The following is a 12,761-nucleotide window of genomic DNA, read 5'->3' as shown; positions in this document are numbered from 1 at the left end:
GTCCAATTAAGTTTTGTTGATGAATATATTTTCTTTCCTGTCAGTGAACCTTTTATTTTGAAGACTCTAATGACTTGCGGAGTGAGGACAGACGAGCAGTATAGGCTTGACTCCATCAAACAAGACAGTCTCTACAGCAGCAAACTCCCCGAGCTCTTGCCCTGCAACCATGGCTGCCCCTTTCCCCCCACTTAACACCTATGTGCCGACAGCAGTCTTGCACATACCTGAGCTCACCCACAAGGTGGCTAAGGATGCTCCATGACCATCTCCTTCAGTTGCTTCATTTTGAACCAGAAGTCCGAACCCACCCTTTCTCTGGGGAAGTTTGACATCAATATGTTTCAAGGGTTGGTTTTCACAAGCCCCTTCCACATATCAGCAATTTATGAGGTAAATGTGCATGACTTTACTAAGTGACCGGGGCCAGTGTGAGGACTCATATTCTTCTGTAGCTAATATTTACAGAGGGCCTTTCCCTGTGTAGCCGTAAATCACTTCTTCCAAAGAAGACAACGCTGGCCATGCTCGCCCTACCATCTCATTGGCCACACCTTGCAGATGTTGGCTGATAAAGGTGTTTCGGGTGTCAAGCTCATCTCCTCGGTCAAGTTTAGGTTCATTAGACAAACTTACCTTAGAAATAAAGAGTTGTTTCAAATTTTTCACCTGGAAGCCACAGAGAAGGCTGAATTGGTTAAATTCTTCGTTCCAAAAGCATCAGGACCTCAATTGTGATTGGCAGCATCCAAACAAGACTGTCAAGTACGGTACCACAGGTCTACAACCAGAGTACTGGTGACAGGGGAGAGGCAGATCAGTCCCCGGAACTCATTGGCTACCCAGCCTAGCTGAATCCATGAGCTTCAGGTCCTGTGAGAGACCCTGTCCCAAAAACATGAGGTAGAAACCGATTGAGGAAGAAACCTCACTTGGACTTCAGGCCTTCGCAAGTGCATACCAAAGGAGCATGCGCCCTCATATCCATGTATATCCATGTACACACACACACACACACACTCCCACACACATCATCTGAATTTTTCTAAGCAACTATTTTAGACAAAACATACAGGCAGAAAAACTCACAATTCCCCTGAACTTTGATCACATACCCAAATTCCTTTCCTGTATTTTTAGAACCACATCAGCCTAAGCACAGAATGTCACTGCCAATGTCCATAGGCAACAAATGGAGCCAGCATGGTCTGAGAGATGTTTTCAGGGAAAAAAAAAGTGGCTTTAAATAATTAACCACAGTGCCTGCCCTCCACTCCTCACCAGCAGATTAATGTCTCTTGACAGGTGAGATTCCTTCACGGGAGGCTGCAGCTCCAGTTTGTTCAAGGTAACGGCTGCTATTGAAAAGCAGATTTTCGGGCGGTGGTGGCGCACGCCTTTAATCCCAGCACTCGGGAGGCAGAGCCAGGTGGATCTCTGTGAGTTCGAGGCCAGCCTGGGCTACCAAGTGAGTTCCAGGAAAGGCGCAAAGCTACACAGAGAAACCCTGTCTCGAAAAAAAAAAAAAAAAAAAAAAAAAAAAAAAAAAAAAAAAAAAAAAAAAAAAAAAAAAAAGAAAAGCAGATTTTCATTACGCACACCACCCTCAAAAAATAACCCTGCTCTTTGTAGGAAGCAAACCCACCATAAATGAGCATCCATTTTCTGTTCAAAGGCATAAAAATTCATCTATCATTTGTTGTTTTAACTGAAAAAAGTTATGCTTAGAAATAAAAGTAATCAAGAAAGTAAGAAGCCAGAAAATGACAGCATCAGGGGTAGACACCAACGCTTGGCTGGAATCTACCAATCAGCCTTATGTGATAGGCATTAGTGTGTGCGCATGTGTGTGTCTGTGCGCACACATCTAAATGTGTATGGGTATGGAGGCCATAAAACAACCTCTGTTATCATTCCTCAGGTACCCTCCACTTTTATTTTTTAGACAGGGTCCCTCAATGGCCTGGAACTCACCAGACAGACTGACTGGCCAGTGAACCCCATGGATCCACCTGTCTCCACCTCCCACCTCTTGGATTCTAAGTATGTATCACCATGCCTGGCTTTCAAGTGGATTTTAAAGAGTGAGCTCAGGTCATTGTGCTTGCATAGGAAAGACTTCACCAGCTGAGCTATCTGCCCAGCCCTAGGTACTCACATTCTTTATTTATTTTGCTTTATTTTATTTTCTGTGAGGGTATGTATGTGCTCTTGTGTGTGTACCTTCAGGAGGGATGGGCTATCACGTGTGCAGGTGCATGTGGAGGTCAGGGGTCAATGTCAATTATCACCTTCAATTCTTTGCACTGCATTTTTTGAGCCGGTTATATTACTGAACCAAGAGTTTATTGCTTCTGCTGGGGGGGGGGGGACTGATCATGTGCTCTAGGGATCCACCTTTCTTGCTGTGGTGGTCTGAATAAACATGGCCCCCATAGACCCATAGGGAGTGGTACTATTGGGAAGTGTGGCCATGTTGGAGTAGGTGTGGCCTTGTTGGAGGAAGTGTGTCACTGGGGGCAGGTTTTGAGGTCTCAGATTTACTCAAGCCATGCCCACTGCTGCATTCTCTTCCTGCTGTCTGCAGATGTGGAAGTAAAACTCTCAGCTCTTTCTCCAACATCATGTCTGCCTGTGTGCCACCACGCTTCCCACCACGGTGATAATGGACTAAACCGCTGAAAACTGTAAACCAGCCCCATGAAATGTTTTCCTTTATAAGAGTTCCCATGGTCACGGTGTCTCTTCACAGCAATAAAACCTTAACTAAGACGCTTGTCTGCCTGGTACTGGGTTTACAGATGTTCTCCCTTGTAGGGCTTTTCACATGCATGGGTTCTCAGGATCTAGACTCAGGTCCTCACAGTGAACAGCAGGCATGCTACTAACGAGCCATCTCCCCAGCCATGAGAATTCTAATATCACAAGAAGAAATGGAGGTTTGCAGAGGATAAGTATCATGTTCTAAGGGAAACTGCAACAGTAACAGCAAAACCTCGTGAAAAGAAATATCAGAATTCCTATCTGAGATGCTCTGGACCCCTGCTTCCTGTCACCGCCAGTGTCTCAGACGGAAGGAAGTAAACCGGACGAGAACGGACGATGCCTGACCCACTCCAAAACACAAACCCCAGGATTCTTCAGTGGCGAACAATTAACCAGACTTTGGGTAAACATGTGTTTTTCAGCCATCAGCTCCACCACGATGTGATGAAACTGGCTTTCCTCAAAGCCAAAGACACCAGATGGACCATCTTTCAATCTGGTGTTTTTCCCATCTAAATACAGTCCCAGGAACCAAAACAAATAGAAACACAAAAGCCATTAAAATATATATATATGAGCAATCTCTAGCTTAGAATAAACAGCAAAGAATGGAAGAGTTACCAAAACAAGCCCCAGAGAAGACGATAAGAAAGACAGATGTCCATCCTGTTCCCTCCTGCAAATAGTCACTCCTTCTGCTGAGGGAGGGATGTAATACCCAGATGTGAATGTTCAAGGGGCTTCTGACAGTGTTTGGCCCACACAGCCTTCCCATTTGTGGTCCCTCTTGACTCCCGATAGCTTTGAAGGTGTGCACCTTTAGTGATCTATGTTTGACAAGACTTAAAATTAACCTTTGAGTGTGTCTTTCACAGTCAATGTGAAACAACAGAGCAGCGATGATGTGACATTTTGGGTGGGTGAGCTCATCGAAGAAGCCTGCCTTCTGCGCTCTCCCCCAAACACCCAAGGGTATCTCAGCCTGCCAGGTCTCTTTAGAGATGACAGACAGAAGATGAGAGAGTAGGGAACCTCAACAAACTCAAGATGGCCTACACAAAATGAAGGTATTCCAGCATACTTCAAATTCAATCTTGTGCACTTCATTCTGCAGGCAACAAAGAGGAAACGTGAGATAAAAAGCAGGATAAAGGGCATGGAATTTCTTACTATCAAGCCTTCAAATGCACATGCATGGATATTTGACTTCTAGCCCCGCCCCCCGCCCCCCCCCCCCCGTGATCTTCCTGACAGCATTTCTCACAGGGATTTTCTGTTGCAAAGGCAAGTGCCTTGGACATCTCTTCAGATGCCATGAAGCATTTTTTTATGCTGAAAAGTACGGGGAACTTAGTATCTGTAGGTAACTGTGCCATATAATAAGAATGGAAATTAACACAGGATATTCAGCCCACCATTCCTTCTTCTCATACCTCCATAGTAAGTACATGATGGACACCTTTGATGCACAGGTATCCGAAAATACTGCAATCTCCTAATCGATCTATCTCCCCTCCCCTTACTTCACTTATTAAAAAACTGAGGGGTGGCGAAACAACACAAAACATCAGCCTTCTGAGTATTGCACCCAAGTTTAGTGAAGAGCAGTAATCAAGTTAGAGAGATAGTATAAGTTCTGGGGCTCTGAAATGAGCCTGGTTCTCCAAGAATCCATCCTTCCTCGGCGATAAATATATAATTCCTGCAACAGAACACCAGGGGTAAAGAAGCTTGATGGAAAGGCATCAGGCCTGAAGGGTTTGAGAAGTGATTCAAACCTGGGCATGAGGGTATGCCTACAGCCTAGAGTCCTCATACTCCAGCACTTAGGAGGTAGAAGTGGGAGGATCAGGAGTTCAAAGCTACCCTCAGATAAGCACATGGAGGTCAGAGGCAGCTTGCAGGAGTCAGCTCTCTTCTCCCACTCCATGGCACCCAGGCATTGAATTCAAGTTCTCAGGCTTGGCAGCAAGCATCTTTACTCACTGAGCCATTTTACTGGTCCAGGAAGAGGTCATTTTTTTCTTCATGATGAGCCACCACCATGGCCTGATTATACATAGTTATTATCACAGTATCTTCCTTTTAAGATATCTTAGTGACTTGCGTCCTCTTCACTGGGCAGGAGAACACTGAAGCTCTGAGGAAAATGGGGTCCCCAGAGAAAGTGAGAAGATAAAAACACCCGTGGGTGAACCTCAGGGGGCTGCCTCCATCAGGGTAGCAGAAGAGGAAGGAGGAGGAAGAGGAGAGGAGAAAAGGAGGGAGAGGGGGAGGAGGAGGGAGGGGGAAGAGGGGAGGAGGGAGTGAAGGAGGAGGAAGAGGAGAGGAGAAAAGGAGGGAGGGGGAGGAGGAGGGAAAGAGAAGGGGAAGAGGGGAGGAGGGAGTGAAGGAGGAGGAAGAGGAGAAAAGGAGGGAGGGGGGAGGAGGAGGGAAAGGGAAGGGGAAGAGGGGAGGAGGGAGTGAAGGGAGAGAAGAGTGCTCTATTTCCCAGTTATTTCAACAGAGTCCGCACAACCAAGACTCCTGACTACAGAATAAAAACCCCCAAGAAACAGGCCAGCCGGGCCACCTGCAGCACACCCTCCCTACAAGATGTTCCCTGAGCAGCTTCCAGTGAGGTTCAGCCAGCCAAGATTGTATTATTGAATTGTGACCCTCTCATTTTCTTCTCCCTGCCTACCAAAGAGCCATTCAGACTCATTCATTTCAAAACCATTATCTAAGCAATTATATGTGGCTCCGGAAGAAATATGGGTTCAAAGGCATCATCTTCTCTTCATACAAGATCTGCTTTGAGGTACGAGGTACACTACCATGCTCTCTATTTACATGAACCTTCCCTCCTACTGGGCAATCCAAGATCATGGTTTCCTGCTATTTATGTGCTACAGTAAAAGAGACTCCCCTTCAATTTCCTTTACCTACCCTGCCCCCTAAATAGGAATCCTCCGGAACATCAGAATAAGACATATAGTATCCAGGGGGAAATGAAATTCAAAGCTCCTATCTGGACAGCCAACAGCTCTAATCAAGACAAAGGATGGTTACTTGGGGTTATAAAATAATTCTTCCAAATGAATCAAAACATTATAGTATTTTATTCTTCAGGACAAGTGCCTCTGAAGTCTTGGTTGCACAGTGGTGTGGAGGCATCTCTGTAGCTTGGTATCGTTGTTCCCTAGTCCACATGGCAGTCCCATGTCTCAGGAAACACTTGGTGAGTGAAACTGCAAGCTGAGCTTTCACAGGGAGTGACAGATTCCCCAGGCGTCCCCTGCACCTGGCATCATGCCACGCAAAAGGGAGCACCTGGTAACATCCCCAGCACCCTGGCATCCAGGCTCCTAGTTCACATGTTCCTCCTGGCTCACCTCGCTTCCCCTCTTCATTTGGTTCCAGCTTAAGTCAGTAGACCACAGGAGCTTGCTTCTCCCTGGCCTGGTCCCCGGTGGTTGCCATGACAACACCCCCTCAGAGTAGGCACTGGATGCAGGCCTTCTCTAGTATTCCTCCAGGCAGGAGGGAGTCTGGGTGACCCTGAGGCCCACAGCAGGGGAGATGGAGAAGATCCCAGCCACCCTTGGAGGCACCTTTCCTGTCAGTTTCTCAGGGACACTCTGGACACCCCACTGGTTTTTCTGCTTCCTCATGCCAAGGAGCACATGGGAAAAGCAGCTTGGGATGCTTCAGCGGCCAGACCACCACATTCTTCTTATTGATGGAGGCTGGAATCCAGCTTCAAAGCCAATGAAAATGTCACGCCTGGATCCAAAAGCAGGCATCCTGAAGGACTTGAGGAAGGGCTCTGTTCCTTCCCCTAGAACCTGGCATCACAGAGTGGGTGGGCGGGTGGCGGTTACCTGCCGGTGAAACTCATGTCTGCCATGTGCTGGCATGAGGCAGGCATGGCATGGATGGGCAGCAGAATGAGAGCACACAAAAGCCTTCTGACTTTTCCCTCTTCCTAAAGTTTAATTCCGAGGCTTGAAGTATTCTTAGACACCAGCCCCAAAGCATTTTATGGTTGATTCTTCCCTAGGTAAATTAAAATGAATTCAAGTTAATACAGCCTCACTCCAATTGCAAGAGATAAGAGGAACTTTAAACCAGTGTGCGGTCCGCAAAGGTGTAGGGTGCTACATATCTTTTTATCAGCACCTGGTATACAGTTACTGAGCTAAAAAGAAACACTGTTGATGAAGACAGTAGCTGACCCCACGGCCACTGCTATTCGTGTGTGTGTGTGTGTGTGTGTGTGTGTGTGTGTGTGTGTGTGTGTGTGTGACGTATGACTGTGGGTACGTGGGGGCCACGGCATGCGTGTGGACCTAAGAAGACAATCTCGGGCATCAGCCTTCGCCTTCCATCTTATTTGAGACGACACCTGTCATTGTACACCACACTGTCTGCCAGGCTAGCTGGCTGAGGAACAGTCAGGAGTCTGCTCTCCCTGCCTCTCATGTTGTCACAGGCATGCTGGGATTGTACATGTACACGACCACATGTGATTTTTATGTAGATTCTAAGGATCGGAATTTCTCTGGTCCTCAGGCTTGTATGGGGGGTGCTATAGTCACTGAGCCTTCTCTCTGACTCGACTGCCAATGTTTACCAAGCACTCTTTCATCGGAAGGTAAGGCTTGGCCTTCACAGGGACCGAGGCCTGTGCCCAAACACAGGGCTTTTGCACACTGTGTCCAGCCAAACTGACAAGACTAAGCCATCCCCAAGGAGGACCCTTAGGGGAGCGTTGACAGATGGGGAATGAAGCCAAGAAGGCAGATCAAGGGAGAGGAACGGATTGGGAAAAGGCTCGGAAAGTCTGTGTCCACTGCTTCTGTCCAGCAGCTTCCCAGAGTCCCAGAAACACTTGGCTGCTGTGTGCATATTCATTCATGTATTCAGTGTGGGGGGCAGCCTAGGTACAGTGACTGATGGCCGAGGAGCTCTCTCCTCCCCAGGTGCACAGAGACACAGCAAGAGCGCTGTATCCATGTGGGAAAGTCACCTCCACCCTGAAGTGGGAGGGCCTCCATGCTCTCGCCACTGCCCACCAAGAGCTGATGATGAAGTAGGCGGTGTGGTGAGGCATTTCCTCTAATTTGTTACGCTAATTTGAATATGATAGAATTTACAATTTGAAAGTATCACCTGAGATTAAGATCCACAGAACTAAAAAAAAAAAAAAAAGAAAGAAAAAAGAAATGAAAAAAATGACAACCAATTTTAATAGCTGGGAACACAGTTTGGTTTGGAAACATAAGAATGAAGACCTATGCCCCATTCTTCAACACCTGTGTAAAAAGCTGGGTGTATGCTTGTAACCCCAGTTCTGGGGAGGCAGAGTCGGGGGATTTCTGGGGCTTGCTGACCAGCCATCCTAGCATAATTGGTGAGCTTCAGGCCAATGAGAGGCCCTTTCTTAAAGGAGGGATATCCCTGAGGATGATACTTGAGGCTGTTCTCTAGCCTATGAGTGTGTGCTTGAGAGCACTCATGCATGCGAGTGTGCGTGTGTGTGCGCACACACACACACCAAATTTAAAATGATGGTGATGTGTTATATAAGTAATAAGGTCTTGAAACATACAGGGTTTCCTTGCTGTCTGTCCTGGGATCTGCAGGACATAGCCATAAGTACTAGGCTGGCAATACCCACCAATCAAAATATGCATTTTTCATGTCACCCACAGCCATATAACCGCCTCAACTTAAAAACTGAAGAGGATCTCTTCTCTTCTCTCTGTGGGGCCTCTGGTGGCTTCTAAGAAGGCAGGCCCCAAAGAAAACCTGGACTCTCTTCAGTGGGGGCTAGCTTACTTTCTATGAAGCAAATCTTGTGCAACTGATGGAGCTGTTTATAGGAACACCTTGAGGTGGTCTGTTGAGAACATGCTAGAAGATTAAAAGGTAACCTAAAGCATGCAGCCCCCCTGACCCTGGTGGAAATGTTATCTTACACTAGCTAAATGGAGAGTAGCTCATGGATATCTGATCTTATAGCTACACAAAAGGCTTTTGACATGGGCATGATCCACGGTGCAGTGAAGGATGAAATACCATCCTGGAAAGATCTGGAGGGAAACTTGGGTCTCCTCTTCACTAGTTGTATATCCTTAGAAACATCCCTAAAGGTCTCTAGAGTCTCCACTTCTTCATCTTTCAGATGGAGTAATGATGGGGACCATGGGGGACAAATGGATAACTAAATGTACCAAGTGTTGAGAAAACTGCCCTGCACACAGTATGTACTCAACTATGAGTTATCACTGTTATCAGAAGAGACTATAAATATGAACTGATAGCATTTCAACTTGCTTTTTATTTTTGAGACAAGGTCTCACATAGTCCAGGCTGGTATCTGAGAACAACATGGAACACAGGTGTGTTCACCTCCCAAGTGCTGAGATTATGTGTCGCTATAGCAGGAACAGAACCTAAGACTTCATGGATACACTAGGAAAGTACTCTACTAACTGGGCTACGTCCCCAATTCTTAGGTTTTCAACTTGAAAAACCCAAATCTGGTTTCTTGGGAAATGAATTGGTGCTCTGGCATATGTGAGTGAGTGAGACTCTACAACAGTAAACGTTGGGCAGCCAAATTCTGACCCTTGGCTCCTCTCTGTGTAGTGTGCTATGTCACTGCCTGCAAGACCTCTCTTTGACATCAGAAGGAAGCATAAGCATATTTCCCAGCTGACATCTTGGCTACATCCAGTCATGACATTCTCGAGTCACCCCCAAGGGCAGCGGAGGTGGTTAAAGTCAACACAGCACATTTTATAAACCATAGCGAGAGGACAGAGAGATAAGGTGTGTTTACCACATTATATAATTAGCCCTGAGCCTCTGGGGAGGGAGTGCCAATGCATACCCAACACAATCTCATCTCATTTTGATGGGGGAAGATACCAACTTCTATCACTGAGAAGAATCGCTACAATTCATTTAGTCAGTCTCTACCTGAGATGTGCGTAAGGTGATTTTAGTGTGCACCTCCTCAGGACCAAATATTCCAGCATTTCCTCACTTTTGTAATGCTCTGAAATGCAAAGACATTAACCTTAAAGGAGTCTGGGAGGCCACATTTCAAAGCTGGGCTGTATGGAACTCAGGTTCACTATGAACACTCTTGGAGAGCTTGTTAAACATGAAGGCCAGCCCCTTCTATATTGATTCTGTGAGTCTGTCCGAAGGACAAGGATGTGCTGTTTTTCACCACCTCTCCACATTTCTCTAGCATCAGTGGTCCACACTACAAAAAATAATCTTTGTTACTCAACACAGAGAGTTAACAGGTGGCTGAGAGACCCCATGCTATGAATTAAGATACCTCTGCTTCCCCTCATCATTGGGTAGCCAGAGGAGCTACTGCCCAACATTCCCAATCACTTTCATGGCCTAGAAGTAGAATTCTAGAATGCCTAACGTATTAGACAGCTAAGCAAGAAGCAACATTTCCCAAGTTCTTCCATCCCAGCCCATCCCATTGAATCCAATGCCATGTCACTGCTTGCCTTGAGGGATTCGGTCTTCCCCAGCTCCTCCACTAACAGAATCTGGCACAAATCACTAGTGTTCCCAGTATATCAAACACGACAAAATGACTACAATTTAGATTAAAAAAAATATGCTAGGCCTCAGTCTATTTTGCAAAGTATCTGTAAGGTTATAATTCAAAAGTTGACTCAATTGGCATGTTAGGGAAAATGTGCCCAAGCAAAGCTGGCATGATTGTTCTGGGAGTCACCAACCTCTTTCTGATTGGATTGGAAACTTGCTACACATGAAAGAATCCATGCCTGATATTGGAAGCCTGGTTTAAAGCCCATAGCTGGGTAGGGCATAAGCCCTAGGCCTGGGCTACATGAGACTCTGTCTAAAAAATAGTCAGTATATACATACATGCCCAAGTGATGAGTGGTCTTAGTCCTGTCATTGCTGGTAACTTTGGCGGTCATATTTAAGGAAGCATTGTGGGAAGGGGTGGGACTGCCCTGTTGTCTGTGTCTATGGCTAAAGATTGATCCTCTGCACTTCCAGTTGTAATAATTATATGACAACTGATCTTTGCATTAGTCCACATTATAAACTCTTTGAAATTTTAACCTGTCACAGGCCACAAGACTATGAAATAGGAGCCCAGCTGTATGTAATAAGCTATATATACCTTGATGGACCCAAGTGTCCTTCAAGAGGGAAAGAGCCCTGTGTATCTAGATTCATTCCCTGCCATTAGTAGCATCTTTTCTGGGCCCCTGGGAAGGAAATGAAGAGGCTGGACCTCAAAATATCTGATATTAATCCATATCACTTGATTGAAAGTGCTCTAGTCAAACCGTATCATGATAGTCATAAAGTGAGATGTTGCTGATACTGGTGATGGCGAGGATGACAATGGCCATCTGTTAAGGACCGTTACAAGTTTTCAGAAGTATGAGGTTCCATGCCGTAATCTCACCTCATGGTTTTTGAACCTACTGCCAGATTTTCAGGTAATAAAACCAAGAACTATGACGATTAGCTGAATGTCCACAGTCAGAAAAAGTGAGAGAAGCAGGTATTTGGACACAATGTTCTTGTCCAATACACTGTGGCACCTCCCTTAAAACCTATGCCATGCTACTGCTGTCCTACTGGGGGACAAGTCCAGGTTCCTTCCATGCCTCTCTATAATCTTATAGATTCCCCATCCACCTGGACTCAGCTTTCTAAGTAAGAAGCACAAATACATTTATTTACCCCAACCTGTCAATCTTCAACTCTGCTGGGTAATTTAATTATCCATCAGATACTTTTTGGTTTTCAGGCTGTTCGTATGTGCTGGTCCATGTGTAGGCTGTGTAACAGATGGACAGACAGGTGCTTCTTGTTGTGACTCTAATACCACCCAGTTACACTCAGCAAGGGGGCTTTTTTCTTGACCAAAACAATGTCTTTGTCAAAGCCACGTACAAAATGGCTGAAGTGAGCTGTAGGCCCATTTACCAGGTTGTCATCTGTAAGTCTGGCTGCCCACCTCCAAATGCAGTTTAAATTATTTTGTCCAGAGGCGCACTCGTGTGTGTGTGTGTGTGTGTGTGTGTGTGTGTGTGTGTGTGTGTGTGATCCACTCTTAGAAAGATCCCAAAGTTTCACTACCCAAATCATTATATAAAAGTATTACTTTGGACCAGCCGTAACAAAGCCTAAAGGCCTACACTGTTTATAGAACACTATTCTGACCACTGTTCCACCCAGTGGAGACTGACAGCATCCATTGTTTTCTCTGACAGCATTCCCCAACACTTGTACTTGAAGGAGGAACCTGATGCATCTTCAATTGTTCTATGATCTTTGATGTCTTCGGTTTAACTTGAGAATCCATTGATAACTTTGCACATTTAAGTCTACATAGTGAGGCAGAGGAGGAGGCTGGCTGTTAGCCTCTAAATATGGGCCATCCACTTAGTGAACACAGATCAAGCATGGAAGACTGGGATTACTCTGTCCACACCGAGAGTCTCAGCTATGGCGGACGACTGCATTCACCTGAGTAAACATAACCCTACTGTTGACATTTGACCCAAGGCCTTCAAGTCACCCAATGAAACAGCAAACATTGTATCAGGCACGTGAATAGTACAAGCCATCCCTCCACATGAAATCAACAGAAGCAAGAACTCTTTAAAATAAGACGAAATTAGTCTGATAACGACAAACCCGACTAACAGTATAGAGACACTAAATACACTGTACACAATATAGGATCAGTCTCTATTGTCCCCACCTTCTAATCCTACACCTTCTTGGCAGCAATACTGATGTGTGCATCTCTTTTGCTCCCCCTCAGAGTGATATGCAAGGGTAAAAGCAACCACGCACGGAACAAAGCTAATTGCTAGTATTGTTTCTTCAATGGTATGCCTTGAGTAATTGAGAGAGAGAGAGAGAGAGAGAGAGAGAGAGAGAGAGAGAGAGAGAGAGAGAGAGAGAGAGAGAGATTGAGA

This window comes from Peromyscus eremicus, chromosome 7 (assembly GCF_949786415.1).
Source record: "Peromyscus eremicus chromosome 7, PerEre_H2_v1, whole genome shotgun sequence".
Lineage (NCBI taxonomy): Eukaryota > Metazoa > Chordata > Mammalia > Rodentia > Cricetidae > Peromyscus > Peromyscus eremicus.
This window is presented reverse-complemented; position numbering follows the sequence as displayed.